This window comes from Gorilla gorilla, chromosome 18, assembly GCF_029281585.2.
Source record: "Gorilla gorilla gorilla isolate KB3781 chromosome 18, NHGRI_mGorGor1-v2.1_pri, whole genome shotgun sequence".
Taxonomy (NCBI): domain Eukaryota; kingdom Metazoa; phylum Chordata; class Mammalia; order Primates; family Hominidae; genus Gorilla; species Gorilla gorilla.
In genome coordinates, this window is record NC_073242.2 from 22,712,013 (window position 1) to 22,730,580 (window position 18,568).

Genomic DNA, 18,568 nt, shown 5'->3' on the forward strand with positions numbered 1-18,568 from the left:
GTAGGTGTCACTATACTGACGGATCGAAAGAGGAAAGCAGATGACACCAAGGTCTCCCATTTCTGACTTAGGTAGATAATGAACCAGGAATAGAGGAAAAGATTAGGGGACCACAGTTTTGAACAAGCTGCATTTGAGGTATCAACATGATCCCAAGTGAGGTTAAATCTGCTGCTCAGGAAGGAGATCTGAGCTGGAAATTTGAATCAGAGCAGCACACACCTATCACATGAGACAGAACCCAGGGGACATATGGTGAGAAGAGGAAGCAACCGGGACAGAATCTTGAACACTGGAAAAGGTCACGGAAAAGCTGCCCGTGAAGACGCAAAGAGGTGGCAGCCAGGAGAGAGAGTGGCATCATACAAGTGAGGACAGACAAACCTCCACGCAGGCGGAAGCAACAATGAAAACTACCGCAGAAAAGGCAAGTCAGGCAGGCTCTGAGGCAGATCCTCCAGAATAGCAAATTAAGAGGTTGCTTGCTCATGTAATCTCAATGAAGCAGAATATTTATCAGAGAGGGTTAAAAGAAACAAGGCAAGGGTTTGAATGACTGCCAGAGATCATTCTTCATCACCAAGGAGCTCAGTTATAACAGGATGGAGGAAAGATGCTGTGACCATCTGGAGGGGACCTTCAGGAGCAGAGGGACCCACAGGCTAAGGGAAGGAGCTAACAGAAAGGAGATATCTGAATAAAGATGATTCTTCAGGCTGGGTGCAGTGGCTCACACCTGTAATCCCAGCACTCTGGGAGGCTGAGGCGGGTGGATGACCTGAGGTCAGGAGTTCAATATCAGCCTGGCCAACATGGTGAAACCCCATCTCTACTAAAAATACAGAAGTTAGCTAGGCGTGGTGGTGGGTGCCTGTAATCCCAGCTACTTAGGCGACTGAGGCAGGAGAGTTGCTCGAACCTGGGAGGTGGAGATTGCAGTGAGCCAAGATCGCATCACTGCACTCCAGCCTAAGCAACAGAGCAAGACCCTTACTCAAAAAAAAAAAAAAAAAAAAATGGTGATTCTTTGGTAAGGGGAAAAGGAGAGATTGATTTAAAAGAGGCTGCAGAGGAACTGGCCTTAAACAGAAGGTCGGTAGGAGAGATGGAAGAGAAGGAGGTAAAGATAGTCCTGGATGCAGATAAGCTAGAGACAGGAAGGCAGGGAACCTGGTTTTTTGAGTTTATTTTGTAAAGAAAGTAGAGGACAACTGCCAAGAAGAGCTCTTAGGTGTAACAGGGGTAATGACAATCTCATGGCATAGAGTTGGGCCACACAAACTGTCAGAAGTACAGCAAGCTTCTGTCCTGAATCGTCTCTCTTAATTGACTCCCAATGGGGAAAAAATAGAAAAAAAAAAAAAAGAAAGTTTCAACATAGACATTCCAAACAAATTAACTGAAATCAAACTCTTCATTATATTTCAAAGCAGATATTTTATACACAGCATCCATTCAGATTTCAGGGTGGAGACTATGTTCAATTATCAAGACTGCATTAAATTTGTTTACGCTTCTGTCCACTATCACTTCAACTCATCCACACTTATCCACCAACTGCTGTGTTCTAAGGCAGAGTGCCAAGGCTGCTCAACAACGTGTTTGTTGGGCACGACCCAACAGGTAACAGAACGTCCACAATCCTCGTAACTAGGGCAAAAACCATTCTGGGCCAACCCCACCCTAAACCACTATATCAGACCCTAAAGGAAATTTAAGGAAAAGAAAATCTTAATAACACAAACACAAAAGGTCCTCTTTCTGCCTCTTTTTACCCCTCACAATGGTAACTTATTCCCACTGCAGATACCCAGGGGACTACTTATCTTATACCTCTTCCCCAGACAAAACAAAACATAGAAGAATCTAACGGCCAATCCTTTAGTACGTATCACAGAAAAAAAGAAAAGCAGTAGGAGTCAAGAATCCTAAGCTCAAGCTCCGGCTCTGCCACAAACCACTGGTTATCAGAGGCAACTCACTGAACCTGTGATTCGAATCCTGGTTCATCAAATGAGCAGATGAGACCCCTGCATCCCAAATCTTCACCCAAGCCCTTCTCCAAGAGTCGCGGCAAGTGATCTGGTATACGTTTTTGGTCACATCTGATGTTGCCTTGATTTGCCTTTTACGATTTTTTTTCATAATTAAACCTTAGTTTATTTGATGTCCTAAATTAATCTTTCTGTATGTTTGCAGTTTTGAAAAAGTTGATTATCAATGTCCTCTGTAAATAGAAGCATTGCTACAATCTGAGAAATTATTTAAGTATGTCATTTCTATAGAAAACAGAATGTGGGCCAGGTGTGTTGGCTTATGCCTGTGATCTCAGCATGTTGGGAGGCCAAGGCAGGAGGATGGCTTGAGCCCAGTTCAAGACCAACCTGGGCAACATATCGAGACCCCGTCTCTATTTAAAATAAATAAAAAGAAAATAGAAAAGAAAAGAAAAAATAGAACATGCACCTTCTTAAAATTAATCTTACATATTTGTGTCTATTTTACAGAATGTGGGTATAGTGTTTCTGTTTGGAAAAAAATATTAAACTGAGTCTCTTGGTCTCCTGACTTAAATCCTATACATCCTACTATAAACACGTTTGACCCCTGCTCCTATTATCCCCTCAGTTGGGATGATCCTTAGCATATAGTTACTAAATAATAAAGTAAAAGGCAAAACACTTACCGGGTTTTCAAGTTTCACAAAATTTCTCCTTACCCTTCAAAGAGAGAATGTTTTTATTTTTTTCCCTTAAAGAAAAAAAAAAAAAAAAAGAGTTGGAAACATGGGTCAGAAAAGAGCCATAAAATTAGACATGAGGGTCCTTCTTCCTGTAGAGCCCTAGTAAAGAGGTCGAAGCATCCCAGGCTCCAGGGAAAAGATACTGACTGGTCCAAGACATCCTTCACCTAACCCCAGGAAGAAGAAGAAAAAGCAATGGTCGGTCACTGGTGATTTCCACCCATGGGAAATGGATGTGGCAATACTGGTCTGACATGAATGATCGGGAGTTGGGCTCCTCTTTTGGGAAGAAGGGTAGCTTGCAAGACTCATCAAACCCAATCATTGCCCACTTTCTTTGATTCTATGCCAGAAGAAACACAAAATTTGTTTCCAGTGATCATGGACAAAAACAAAAACAAACAAACAAAAAAAAAACCAGAAGAACTCAGGAGGACAATAGTATTTACATTTTTAGAAACAGAAATAGATGAAATGCAAACAGCTGGGTGGTATCTAAAAGTGAAATCTGGTTTATGGGCTGCTGCTGGAAATAAAATAATAAGCACTTGTCTTGAGAAAAGTTTCATCTTTTGAATTTTACTTTCAGGATGCCTACTAAGTTGATGAAGAATAATTAGCTAAAACATAAGGGATAAAATTTGTACAAATAGATGAACACTGTAAAAACAGATACGACTCATGAAAAAATGGTAATATAGTGTCCATGCAATAGTGTGACATACTAGGACACAGAATAAATAGGGCCTTCTGTGCCCTTCATCCATTCTTCCTCCTTATCTTCTCCTCTGAGGGGAGAGGAGACAAATAAGACTGAGAGGCCCCTAATATTTGCTGGCTGGGGCAAAAGGCCCTTGAAAGGGACCCTAAGGCCTCTAGGCTTTCATATGTACTTCCCCTAGGGCTGGAATGCCCTCCACCACACCCTTCAAACCACTCTCCCTCCTCAGAAAGATAAGCAGGGGACCCTGGTGGGAAAGGAGAGAGAAATGAGGCACAGGGAAAGGGGGCTTCCATCCAGGATGGAAAGACAACCTGATGAGGACAGGGGCAAATGCCACACACATTCCTTGGACTCTGTTCACATTTGGCCACAGAGAAAAGGATGTTATTCCTGGTACAGGTTGAGTATCCCTTATGCAAAATGCTCAGAACCAAAGGTATTTCAGAGTTCATATTTTTTTCGGATTTCTGATTATTTGTGTTATACTTACCAGCTGAGTATCCCAAATTTGAAAATTCAAAATCCAAAATGCTCCAATGAGCATTTCTTTTGAGCATAATGTAAGTGCTCAGAAAGTTTCAAATTTTGGAGCATTTCAGATTTCAGATTCTCAGATTTAGGATGCTCAACCTGTACAGAGCTCCTGATCCTTCCAGGCACAAGGGCCAAGCATAGGATAACTCAAGTATAGGTGTCCATCATATCCATGTTCTCAGGATCCAAACTCAGGAACCAAACAGATTTGCATAGCAAAGAATATCTGCACTGCTATAAGATTAGTGTCGCATTTTAAGCAAATTCATATGTACCACAAAGAGCTGGTGGCAAGGATTCATTGCTGAATAATGACTAGTAAAGTATGCATTCCTCACCCAAAAGAAAAGGCTATAATAAAGGGGTTGAGTAATGGTTACTGCATTTCAAGAAATTATAACTGACTCGTGAAACCACAAAACTAACGGTTGAAGTATGGTCAAGAGCCAGGATAAAAGGGAGAAATAGTGAAAGGAATATCCTATAAGTGGATTCAGCCAGACAAACAAAGGAGCAAAAGTTGTCCCAACAGGTTATACAAGTAGCAAGAGAAGACTCCAAGCAAGTACTTACACAATGGTAAAAACTTTCTGCTAGAAACTATGCAGTAGAAAAAGAAAGACTGGATTATGAATACCAGGGTTCAAGTTCTCATTCTACTACGTTTGATTTTTTCCTTTTTTTGTTGTTGTTGTTGTTGTTCAGATGGAGTCTCTCTCTGTTGTTGTTGTTGAGATGGAGTCTCTCTCTGCCCAGGCCGGAGCGCAGTAGCGCAACCTCAGCTCACTGCAACCTCCGCCTCCCGGGTTCAAGCAATTCTTCTGCCTCAGCCTCCAAGTAGCTGGGACTACAGGTGCACGCCACCACGTCCTGCTAATTTTTGTATTTTTAGTAGAGATGGGGTTTCACCATGTTGGCCAGGCTGGTCTCAAACTCCTGACTTCAAGTGATCCTCCCATTTCAGCCTCTCAAAGTGCTGGGATTACAGGTGTCAGTCACTGCACCCAAACTTTCTACCATTTTTTACTTAACATGTGCTTCTCTGAGCCTCAGTCATCTTTTCTGCAAAATGGGACTGGTGATAGTAATGCTTTTCTAAAAGGATTACTGTAAGGCTTTAATGAGATCATAAAAGCATTTTGTAAAGTCTAAAACTCTGTACAGATGCTATTATGTTAGTTTTGAAAAATAGAATAAAAAAAGAAAAGAATCACCCTATGATACTACATAATCCTTAAAAATGCCAAAGATAAAGAAAACGAGAAAATATCTAAAGCATTAGTTCTCAATCCTGGCTGCACATCAGAATTGCCTGGGGAAAGTTAAAAATAAAAACCATGTCCTGGCAGCAGCCCACTGCTAATTTTTTTTTCAAGTGTGACTTATTTTTAATGACTATTTCTAATATGAAGCCAAGTCTGAGAACGAACACAGCCACATTGGAAAAGCTCCGGAGTTTCACTTCCAAAAGCACCAAAACTTACGGGAGGCTCCTTTGTCATAAGTGCATTATATGACTTCTTATATTACGTTTTATTCATATCTCTAGGACATACCATCTCACATGTATCACTAGACAGTGAACAGGAATAATGTCTTACTCAATATTACTTCCCCAATACCTAGCAAATACAGTGCTTGGTGCAAAGGGTAACAATAACAGTTAATACTTATTGAGTGCTTATACTGTATCAGGCATTACGCTTATTGCTTATAGATGTTATTTTCTATAAAATTCACCCTTAATGGCTGGGTGCAGTGGCTCATGCCTGTAATCCCAGCTACGCTACAGGCTGAGGCAGGAGGATCGCTTGAACCCAGGAGGCAGAGGTTGCAGTCAACTGAGATCGCACCACTGCACTCCAGCCTGAGTGACACTGCAAGGCTCTGTCTCAAAAAAAATAATAAAATAAAATAAATAAATTCACCCTTAGGAAATTCCCTATGCTGTATTCTTATTTATATATGAAAAAACTTAGCCTCAGAGAAAGAAAGTAACTTTTCAAAGTTATCACTCTTCTTTTTTTCTTTCTTTTTTTTTTTTGAGACAGTCTCGCTTTGTCCCCCAGGCTGGAATGCAGTGGCACAATCTCAGCTCACTGCGACCTCCGCCTCCCGAGTTCAAGCGATTCTTCTGCCTCAGCCTCCCAAGTAGCTGGGATTACACGCGCATATCACCATGCCCAGCTAATTTTTGTATTTTTTGTAGAGACGGGTTTCACCGGGTTGGCCAGGCTGGTCTCAAACTCCTGACCTCAAGTGAACAGCCTGCCTCAGCCTCCCACGGTGCTGGGATTATAGGCATAAGCCACCGTGCCCGGCCAATTACCACTATTCTTCAACCTCAGCTGATTAAAAAAGCCTTAAAATATTTTTGCCCATAATCCTTCTTCAACAAAGTACCTTAAAATGATTTGTCCCCATATAGGACTCAGCATCATACAGGGCTCAGGTTCTTCATTCTAAATGTCAATTCTCAGTTAGACATAAAGCACGACTGAGCTACAGCTGCACCAACCTTGAGGCTTCAGGGAATTTATCTGCTCTTAAATAACTCCTTGTTTAGCAGTTTGTGTTTTGTTGCAATTTGTATTTCTTCCTATGACTGAAATATGGCCCAGAAACAAAAATGCCATTTATCTAATTGGCATGTTATTTGAGAAATAAGGAGGAATGCAGATGATGTAGAAAGATCAAGTTGCAGCATGTGAAGAACTATGTCCTGCCCAAGTGTCCCAGGATGCTAGAGAAAGCAAACACACCAGAGACAAAGATCTGGCTTTAGGGAACTCCATCTGTCTCTCATCAGTAATGTAAAGGGGGTGTTCTTCACCTTAAATGCTCATGCTGCTCTTCTGGTGGAGATTAATTCCACCAATAGTCCATCCTTCCCCGCACAACTTAAGTGGCCAAGACTTGCTGACTCCAAGTTTAGAGTCAGCTCAGGTCACCAAAATGTATTTAACTACCCAATCAACTAACTCAAGTAACTCAAAAGTATCTTCTTTTTGGACTCTTTCTCATTTTTCCAACACAATCTACAATTCAAAACTATAGTAAAACAACCCCTTTTTTAAGGAGGAAGAGCGGAAATTTTGACTTACAATCAACATAAAAACGCAAACGCCCAGTCCCAATGCAAGTTGGTCATCATACAGGAAGAATGATAATCTGAAAGAGTTAAAGTTAAAACTGAAAAGCAATCTAAATATCTAATAAATTATTATATATTCCTGTTATGAAACATTACAAATGGGTAAGGGTTTAAAAAGCATCAAGTTGTACACTTTAAATATACACAATTTTTATATGTCAATGATATCTCAGGCTGTTTAAAAACAAGAGACAGACCTATGGAGCTTTAAACGAAAGTTTTCCATTTATAGTAACTCTAAACCCAAAGCCCAAACCAACCTCTGGATCTTAACCACTGGGGAAAGAGACAGCAGCCAGCATCAAAGAAAAATTAGAGAGAGAAAAAGAATGTATCCCTACAGCTACATCCAGCGGCCTTTTCAGGCCATCCTGGCTTGCCAGGTGGTGGGAGATGAATGCTTAAACCTAGGAAGAGAAAAAAAGAATGGCAGTGGCAGCTTTCTGAGCAAGTAAAAGAAGGCAGAGGAGGAACATACAGACATACGAACTCAGCACAATGACCCTGCCCACAGCACAAGAGCCAATCAATGTTCTTCGCTGAGTGGTGCTCCTCTCCGAAGTGGAAGTAAAGTGACCTATACATCCCAGGAGGCAGAATAAGGTGGGAAAGGCAAGGACTAGAGGAAAAATGAGATAAGGCCTTGAACTACCCCTAAGCCAAAGATGCATATATTTCTTCTATAAACACACACAGATTATATATACACACACAAGAGGCAAAATCCTCTTGATTTTGAATACATTGACATTTTATTACAACAGACCTAAAATGTTTTTAACTGAACAGCCGATTTTATAAGGGGATCCAAAATATTCTGGAAATAACCTTGCGTTGACTCATTATTCTGCTATTGCATTTTTATAACTGCAACATCACTTAGTAGTAACTAAGGGAGATTATTCATAAGCAGATCCAGCAAGTTTCACTATAAATTATGCATTCACATCGCCATAAACCCAGAGTACTCCCAGTAAATTTTAACTGCCTGAGACGCTTGTAAGTCACAGACCTGCTGTGGCACTCTACACAGCCAACCCTATGGATACTTGACAGGCAAGCCAGGCTGACTCTTAGGCCTCCAATCAATCACAGCCTCCGCCCATTCTTTCAATCCTGGACACAAGAATTAGATCTCCTAAAAACCAACACAGACACCTCCAGCTCATCCTGGCTCCAGTCTTCTCCTAGCAAAGTACAATTTAGAACCTTCCCAGCCTAGGCCTGGCCTGGCCCGGCCCAATCTTTACCAATTCTAGTCAGTTGAGGCCTTGGTCTTATGTGGATGCTAAATGGATGAGTGTGTGAATATACAGACAGCAAACAAAGAGAAGAGTGTGAAATCACAATAGGGCAATTCCCTAGTATCAAAATGTTACTATCATATAGTAACTTCAAAGAATAGATCAAGCTGTTCTCCCTCACTACTAACCAAAGAAATGCAAATTAAAACAATGAAATGTTATTTTCTACTTAGCAACTTAAAAGATTTCTTTTTTAATTACAACAGTGGGGTACCACACATTCTTAACAATGCAGGTGGTAAAATCCTTCTGTAAATAAGGTAATAATATGATTTAAGAGCCTTTGAAATAGGTAACTACTGAAAGGAATTTCCTCGTTTTATATAGCCTCAAGAAATAATCAAAAGTGAAAGATTTATGTACAAAATACATTCATTACAACCAGAAGCCATCTACATGTCCAAAAATAGGTTACAGTACCTTCATATAATGATCTGAAAAGTTTTTATGACGAAAATTACTCATAAGACAATACAAAATAAAGATCACATGATGAAAATCTGGATATATGGTTTGATATCAATTATGTTATACACACACAGGGGAGGGGAAGGCAAGTAAGTCAATTTTATTATTTCAACTTGCATATATTTTCCATGTTTTCTACAAAACTTTAGACACTACTCTTACAGAAATAGATGTTATCTAATATCAAATTTTAGCAAAAGAACTCAGACACAAAAGAATATATACTTATTGCAAACCAAAACCACAATGAGATACCACTTCATGCCTACTCAAATGGCTATAATGAAAAAGACAGACGTTAACAAGTGTTGATGAGGATATGGAAAAACTGGAACCCTCACACAGTGCTCGTGGGAATAAAATGGTATAGCAACGTTGGAAAAGTGCCTGACAGCTCCTCAAACAATTAAACTCAGTTACCATATGACCCAGCAATTCCATCTCTAAAATATACCTGAGGAACAAAAACATATCTCCACATAAAAATCTGTATGTGAATGTTCACAGCAGCATTATTTATAATAGCCAAAGTAGAAACAACTCAAATGTCCATCAGCAGATGAATAAACAAAATGTGAAATATTCATATAATAGAATATTTTGCAGCTATAAAAAGGAATGTAGTACGATATATACTACAACATGATTAATCTTGAAAATATCATGCTAAGTGAAAGAAGCCAGATGCAAAAGGCCACATATATGATTCCTTTTATCTGAAATACCCAGACTAGATAGAGACACAATGTAGCTTAGCGTTCATGTAGGGCTGGAATATTCCAGGGAAATAGGGAGTGACTGCTAATGAGTATGGGGTTTTTGGGGGGGATAATTAAAAATGTTCTAAAATTGATTGTGATAATGTTTGCACAACTCCAAGAATATAATCGAACAGTACACTAAATGGATGAATTAAATCGTAGGTTAACTGTATTTCAATAAAGCTGTTTTTAAAACAATATATACTTATTTCACTCATAATAAAGTCCAACAACAGACAAAACTAATCGATGGTGGTAGAAGACAGTCTATGTTTAATCAATGGTGTTAGAAGACGATCTAATGGATGGCGTTAGAAGACAGTCTAACATTCCAGAAAGGGTACCTTCTGGAGTGTTAGAGATGTCCTATTTCTTGATCTGGGTGACAAATTATCACTTTAGGATAATACATCAAGCTGTACACTAACGCCATATATATTTTTCTGTATGTATGCCTTACTTCGTTCAAAAAGTTGACATTAGGCTGGGCGCGGCAGCTCACGCCTGTAATCCTCGGACTCTGGGAGGCCGAGGTGGATGGATCACCTGAGGTCAGGAGTTCGAGACCAGCCTGGCCAACATGGTGAAACCCTGTCTCTACTAAAAATACAAAAATCAGCCAGGCGTGTTGGTGCCCGCCTGTAATTCCAGCTACTCATGAGGCTGAAGCAGGAGAATCACTTCAACCTGGGAGGTGGAGGTTGCAGTGAGCCGAGATCATGCCACTGCACACCAGCCTGGACAACAGAACAAGGCTGCATCTCAAATAAATAAATAAATAAAATAAAAAATAAGAAAGTTGACATTAAAAAGGAAAAACACTAAAGTTTCTTAATTTAGTCAGACGCTCAGACTCTAACTCAGTTTAGTTAGTCTTATTTAGAGCCGATTCTATTTATCTAGTTACTTAACTAAAAAGCAGGTTAGAAACTGCAAAATAGTCGGGCATGGTGTCTCATGCCTATAATCCCAACACTTTGGGAGGCCAAGGCAGAAAGATCACTTGTGGCCAAGAGTTTGAGACCAGCCCAGGCAACAAAGAAAGACCTGGTTTCTACAAAAAATTTAAAAATTAGCCAGGCATGGGTGGCGCACACCTGTGGTCCCGGCTACCGGAGGGCTGAGGTGAGAAGATTACTTGAGCCTGGGAGATAAAGGCTACAGTGAGCCATGATCACACCACTGCACTCCAGCCTGGGAGACAGAGTGAGATTCTGTCTCAAAAAAAAAAAAAAAAGAAGAAAAGTACAGGAGGAAGTAGGAGGTACAGGATCCCAGAAATAGGATAAAGCAAGAGAAAACTAGCATGAAGATGGTAGGGAGCAATGAAAGGAAATATCATAGCAGAAATAAGAATTCGAACAATATAGCAATCCAGAACCACTCAATAGGGCCTATGTAGTCCCACTAGCCCTAAAAGAAACCTCCACATTACCTAAAAGGAGATCAATCTATGATGTTCATAACAACCCTAAGTCACCAAGGAACAACTGAGTATGTCTAGGATTCTCACCCTGGCAAAGAGTACAAAATAATATGATCAAGCCATCTAATCAAAAGAAAAGGTTAAAATTGTAAGGATCTGATGTTCAAATAAGTAGTTACCTCAGAAGTCACTTACGTAAAAGACTCATTCCCCAAAACGCCAGGCACACGGATTATCACTGTGTTATTCAACGACGATACAATGGCACAGAATGTATCATACTGAGAAGTGAGTGCCCTCTCCGGGACATACTCCTCAGTGAGTCATCCAGCACTAGAACACTGGAGATATAAATAAATACCACCTCTTCTAAAATAGTCTGAAATTCAAGTGGTCATAACCTAGAGCATCATGGCCGGGCATGGTGGCTCATGCCTGTAACCCCAGCATGAGGCTGAGGTGGGTGGATCACCGAAGGTCAGGAGTTCAAGACCAGCCTAGCCAACATGGTGAAACCCCATCTCTGCTAAAAATACAAAAATTAGCCAGGTGTGGTGGTGGGTGCCTGTAAGCCCAGCTACTTGGGAGGCTGAGGCAGGAGAACTGCTTGAACCCGGGAGGTGGAGGTTGCAATGAGCTGAGATCATGCCACTGCACTCCAGCCTGGGTGACAGAATGAGACTCTGTCTCACAAAAATAAGAAAATAAAAAAAACCCTAGAGCATCTACGCATCAAAGGTAAGCTATAAAACAATCAGACTTGCAAAGCTAGACCCAGTGAAAGTGTAGAGGTGGAACGTACTTCTCATCAGCACTTAACTATGGTGATATTTTGCAAGATCCTTTCTACAGCTCTCTCCTACCAGCATCCCTTTCTTATGTCCCAGACCTGCTGTCACAGGCTGGGTTGGTTGGTGTGTTGGTTGGTTGTTCTTGCTAAAATGTTTTCACCACTCAGGTGTAAAGGAGTCAATGGTTGTTAAACACCACGATCTGTGAGGATGGTATTACTATGTGGCAATGAAAAGGAAAATATGGAAACTGAGGCTCAGTGACCTGCCCAAGATCTCAGCTGCACTAGGAGTCTCACTACATTCAAAACTCATAGGCTCACAGATTTTCAAAAGGAAAAGAGTAGCCTCTGACCCTGGATGCCCTCCACCTCCCCCAGCTCTACCCTCTGAAGCTTGACAGAATCCGGGAAGCGGTGGGGGCAGCTACAACAGCTTAACCAGCTGCCTGACATCACAATAGAGCCTGAAGGGTAACTAACCCCTTCCTCCAGCTGGATATAAAATAAAAAGCAGCCAATACTCCTTTCTTTCCCATCTGAAGGGAAATTAAGCTACTCTCCTTTCTTCCTGTCACTATCAAAATTGTGAAATCATTAACTAGTAGATATTTTCCACGAGCTGTTGCTTTTAAAGGAGTTTGTCCTTTTCCTTAGCTACCCTAGTTTATTATAACTTCCATGACACAAAGACTCTAAAATGAGGAAGATTTACCAAGTTGTCACTGTACTGTTATAAAGGAACTCTTATTTTTAGAAGATTAAAGAACTTTCCAACTTAATGTGTCTGTGTAATTACTGGGAGCAACTCTGGTGAGGGAATAAGTTCTTACTATTATTCTTCTCCAGCTACAGAGAGCCATAACCTTCAAATAAAGAAAGCGTTGAATTTCCTTCTCTAGAGTTTGGAAACAGCCTTTCTCTGCTCCCATCATTGCTCAAAGTAAAGTAAATAGAGAAGTTAATTCCCTGCTCATTCATCTGCTCATGAATATGCACACAAGGGTCACGACTAGTTACTATGGGGATTAAAGGGAATCATAGCAGCCATACACAGTGCCTCATGCCTATAATCTCAGCACTTTGGGAGGCCGAGACGTGAGGATCACTTGAGGCCAGGAATTCAAGACCAGCCGAGGCAATATACCAAGAATCAGTCTCTACAAGAAAAAAAAAAAGTTTTAATTAGCTGAGAGTGGTGGCAGGCACCTGTCGTCCCAGCTACCACAGAGGCTGAGGTGGGAGGATTGCTTGAGCCCAAGTTTGAGGCTGCAGTAAGCTGTGATTGCACCACTGAACTCTAACCTGGGTACAGAGCGACCCTGTCTCTTTTTAAAAAAAAAAAAAAAAAAAAAAAAGCCTGGGCATAGTGGCTCACGCCTGTAATCCCAGCACTTTGGGAGGCTGAGGCGGGTGGATCACAAGGTCAGGAGATGGAGGCCATCCTGGCTAACATGGTGAAACCTCGTCTCTACTTAAAAAAAAAAAAAAAAATTAGCTGGGCATGGTGGCGGGCGCCTGTAATCCCAGCTACTTGGGAGGCTGAGGCAGGAGAATGGTGTGAACCCGGGAGGTGGGGCTTGCAGTGAACCAAGATCACACCACTGCACTCCAGCCTGGGCAATAGAGCGAGACTCTGTCTCAAAAAAAAAAAAAAGAAAAGAAATAAAAAAGGGACTCAGAGAAGTAAAGGTCTACACAGAAATACCTCTGTCTCCAACTATAAAACAGAAATTGTAACACATGCATCTACCTTACAACATTATAAGGAGCAAATAAAATAATCCACTGTGCAGGGCATGTGATATGCACTCATACGTTAGCGACACGAAGAAAAGCAAGAGGAGAAAATTATCCATAGTGTGCTACCATTTATCTAAATAAGAGAGAACATGAATACACACCCATATATGAATACACACATATATTAATATATACCTACACATACTGCCTTATATTTAAACAATGAAACAATAAATCATAAAATTTAGGGAGAAAGGCAATAGAGTGGAAGGATCAGAGACAGAGCTAGATTTCTGAATAGATCTTGTTTTGCAGATTTGACTTCAGCCATATATTGTATTTTTTAATATAATTATGATGCAACAAAATCAAATTTAGGATAGGAACCAATCTATCAAAATCAAAAGCAAAAAAAGAAACAAATGGACTAGTGTGGTGGCCCACTCCTGTAATCCCAGCACCTTGGGAGGCCAAGCCAAAATGACTGCTTGAGCCCAGGAGTTCGAGACCAGCCTGGGCAACCTAGTGAAACAGTATCTCTACAAAAAATAAAAAACTAGCTGGGCATGGTGGTGAGCACCTGTGGTCCCAGCTACTCCAGGGACTGAGGATCACTTGAGCCTGGGAGGCAGGCTTGCAGTGAGCTATGATCGCATCACTGAACTCCAGCCTGGGCGACAGAGCAATATTCTATCTCAAAGAAAAAAAAGAAAACCTCATTTTAAAAAAGATTAAAAAAGAAACAACTGATTTTTTTTTGAGATGGAGTCTCTCTGTCGCCCAGGCTGGAGTGTAGTGGCACGATCTCAGCTCACTGCAACCTCTGCCGCCTGGGTTCAAGTGATTCTCCTGCCTCAGCCTCCCAAGTAGCTGGGATTACAGGCACCTACCTACCATTGCGCCTGGCTAATTTTTGTAGTTTTTTTTTTTTTTTTTTTGTAGAGATGGGGTTTCACCATCTTGGCCAGGCTGGTCTTGAACTCCTGACCTCGTGATCCACCCGCCTCGGCCTCCCAAAGTGCTGCGATTAAAGGCGTGAGCCAACGCGCCTGGCTGAAACAACTAATATTAACTATATATCCAGTGATGACAAAACCACATAGAGAACTATTCCAAGTAACTTTAAAACACAGTAATTTGTACCATACGGTCCTAGTAGAATATATGCTATGGACAAAAAAACTACCAAATAAGTCTTAAGCCATTTTCAAATACTAACATTGTTGGTGGTAGTACTGGGATTATTATTCTGAGACTTAGGAGCATACTGTGGGATAAGGCAAATGAGAATTTATGCTGGTGTTACAAATAGGATTTTCAGCATGGGAGGAACAAGCCACAGATACAAGACCAATGAGGGTCAATAAAACCCCGAAACCCTGTATTGGAATAATCAATGTGAATTCATGATTTAGCTTTAAAAGAAATCACCCCTTTCTTAGAAACCATGTGCATCCCTCATGCCTCAACTGTGGTCTCTCAGTACCGCTGTACCAAAGGAACCTGATTCCAGTATCTGGAAATGACTAATTCCAGATCTGGTGCAAGAAATGATGAGCCTGGAACATCTTAACATCCTTGCATTCTCGTTTGACATGCCAGGCTACTAGTACAGTGTCAAAACGACTTGAGAGTCGACTTGTCCCACTGGACAAAAATGGGACAATTTTAAGCATCAATAAGGTTAAAAACTATAACTGACTGAATACATCAAATATGCTTAAACCCATGAGCTCATAAGGTTACAAAAATTCACTAAACACAATTGGAAATCAAGTAATTATTTTGAAAACTCAAAAATAAAGGAGGGGGAAAAATCAAGCTTTTATCTAGCCTTTCTTCTGCAAAATTTACTTCAGGGAAACCAAATAACTGGACAAGAGTCTCTGTAGAAGTGTTCCAGCTAACAAGTAAAAAAGGAATGTTAGAATTATAATTTCACCACTTTCAACCCTTAATAAATTAACTGGTGAGGGAACAACTACCAGGGATTCTTGGCACCACAAGAGATAGAACCCAACAGTGCAGGCTTTCTGATGGAAGTTTATAACACCACGACAGAAAGTTTTGCCAAAAAGAGAAGGAGAAAAAAACCTCAAACTTGAGTCTCTAAACCTCTAGCTCTAACTACCATTTTACAGGAAATACATGGACAGAGGAACATCTTAATTGAAGCTACTGGAATATAATACAAAAAATCAAGACTATGAAGTTTCCGTTGCCATCCATGATGAGATTATAGAAATTGAGAGTAAGCATTTAGAAGTATTTACAAATTAAACCATAACTTTATGTCTTCTGAATTTAACAATTTTTTAATGGGGCTGGTCTTACATACGCCTTTTTTATGTCACTTTTCTATTAATTCATTTGTATTGTATTTTACAAACAGCCCACAATAGATTGGAAATTTTAAAAATTAGTCCTAAACCACAAATAATTTGAAGAGCTCTGCTCTACTAGACAAACACGCATTCAACAAATAAACTGCCAGAGGAAAAATAAAATAAATGAGAGAGAGAGGATGTGAGCGACAACAGATGTATCAATCCACTGAAATTTTGGAAACTTATTTGGATCCTTAAATAAAGTGTAGGAAATATATATGCACAGTTGTACATATGTGTGTACGTATATATGTGTGTGACAGACAGAAACAATATCAGAGAAATATGAACACTAATTAAGGAATATTAGTTTTCCTTAGGCAGACAATGGCATTATCATTTTTCTAAAGCATCCTTATCTTTTAGAGATATATACTTAAATATTTATGGATGAAATACATTTGGAAGCTGCTTCAAAAGTGTGGGGAGAATAAAGGCAAAGGTTATACAGATGAAATAAGATTGTCCACAAATTGGTAGTTGTTGAAGCTGGGTGACAGGGAAATGCAGGCTCATCGTACTGCTCTCCCCTCTTAGTTATATATAGTTGAAATGTTCACAAAGAAAGGTTTTCTGAACATTTGGCTATTATTACTATTATTTAAACATAACTAAGAGAGAAGTGTACAAGTACTTCAACATGGTTCCATGTAAAATGTTATCTGCTTTCAAATGAGGAAGCCATAACGTCCAACTACAGGGGTTAGGGGAACTTTAATGTAAGAGTAATTTCTAAAACTAGTAAAGTGGGGGTGTACTCTGGACCCAGGAAGGAGAAAACAGAAAAAGCACTACAGGTGGGAGGGTATAGGGCACAAACAATAGCCAGCAAAGTAGTCAGGGGACTGTGAAATAATAATGCTAACAGATTTCTCTATGCCAGGCACCATATTAGGCACTTTACATACATTTCTCACCTATTCCTGATTATCAGTCCTATGAAGAATGCATCACTTGCCTCAGGTCTCAGAATCTGAACCAAAGTCTCTGATGCTACAGCTCTTTCCCTGTGTTCCTCTGCCTTTCCGGGACGGGGGGAAGATAAGGTTTCATCATGAGAAAGCTTAAATACCAAGCTAAGAAATTTACATGGTACTTTCTGTATAAAAAAGCAATGGCAATTTTTGAAAAGAAAAATATGTAATTTCAAGTAAACTTTAATAAGATTCATCTGGCAGCAACCAAAACTATCAATTAGGCCAGGCGTGGTGGCTCACGCCCATAATCTCAGCATTTTGGGAGGCCAAGATGGGAGTATCACTTGAGGCCAGGAGTTCGAGTCCAGCCTGGTCAACAAAGTGACACCCCCATCTAATATTTTTTAATATAATAAATAAAATTTTAAAAAAGAAAAACTACCAATTAGAAAGGACAGAGTTTAGCAATAGCAGAGGGGCTAGAAGGCTACTGCAATTGTGTGACTGAGACATAATGAAGGCCGGAACTACAGGAGTTGGAATTATGTGCAAAGACAAATGCTTTCTCTCAAAGCAATCCCCTCTCCCTGCTGAAAGACTCCCCTAGGGAGTCTTCCACCACCAACTCTAGACACACTACAGTTTGTCAGCCCAGAAATTACATGATATCCTAGGTTTCCAGAATGACACGTAAACATAAAATCCTAGGTGTGGTCTGACAGGAACAGCAGTATCACCCACCACCCCAGATCAAGATACTTCTTTGAAGGTAGCATAAAAACCTTAAACATTTTTAGCAGATACATCAGCGTAAGTCACGTGCTAGTAACACACCCAGGTCCTTTCACATAGGTGCTATGGGGTAGTTAGTTCATTTTTGGATCCAAATGCAAGATGCAGGATTCTATTCCATTTTAGCTGTTAATTTTAATTAAAGATCTTAACGGACCTGCATTCTCTAACTTGGAGTATACGCTATACCTGTCAAGACATTTAGAAATTCAGCTGGGTGCTGTGGCTCACACTTGTAATCCCAGCACTTTAGAAGGCCAAGGTGTGAGGATCACTCAAGGCCAGGAATTTGAGACCAGTCTGGGCAACATACCCCATCTCACAAAAAAATACAAAAATTATCCAGGCATGGTAGTGTGCACCTGCAGTTCTAGCTACTCAGGAGGATGAGGCAAGAGGATCTCAAGCCCTGCAATTCAAGGCTGCAGTGAGCTATGATCGTGCCGCTGCACTCCAGGCTGGGCGACAGAGCAAGACTGTCTAAAAATAGTAACAATTTAAAGTTGTATTTTATTTTAGTTTTGTAGACACAGGATCTTGTTATGCTGCCCTGGCGATCTTGAACTCCTGGGCTCAAGCAATCCTCCACCCTCAGCCTCCCAAAGTGCTGGGATTACTGTCATAAGCCACCATGCCCAGCCAAATTTTTGTAGAAGACATTTACAAATTCAATTAATATACCTAGGTTAGGTCCTCATCCAACTCACTGGCAAAAATGTTGTTGGGGACCGGATCAAACACAGAAACCTGTTGTGTCACTAGAGTACCAAAGGACTGAAATGAGCAAGCAGTAAAATGAGTGTAGCAATGAATGGGAGGGCATTT

General features: G+C 40.5%; 1 protein-coding gene across 3 annotated transcripts in view; it reads right to left on the bottom strand.

Moving 5' to 3' along the window:
* The window catches only part of USP31 (ubiquitin specific peptidase 31), an 88,420-nt gene that overhangs the window by 51,677 nt on the left and 18,175 nt on the right, over positions 1–18,568 (bottom strand). The window contains exon 1 of one of the 3 annotated variants that reach the window (XM_063700042.1): positions 2,687–2,769. The exons of 1 other annotated variant lie outside the window; for it this stretch is intronic. The gene's annotated coding sequence lies outside the window, so the exon portion shown is untranslated. Of the gene's footprint in view, positions 1–2,686; positions 2,770–18,568 lie in introns of those variants that run through there. One more of the 3 variants, XM_055365489.2, reaches the window with a different exon arrangement.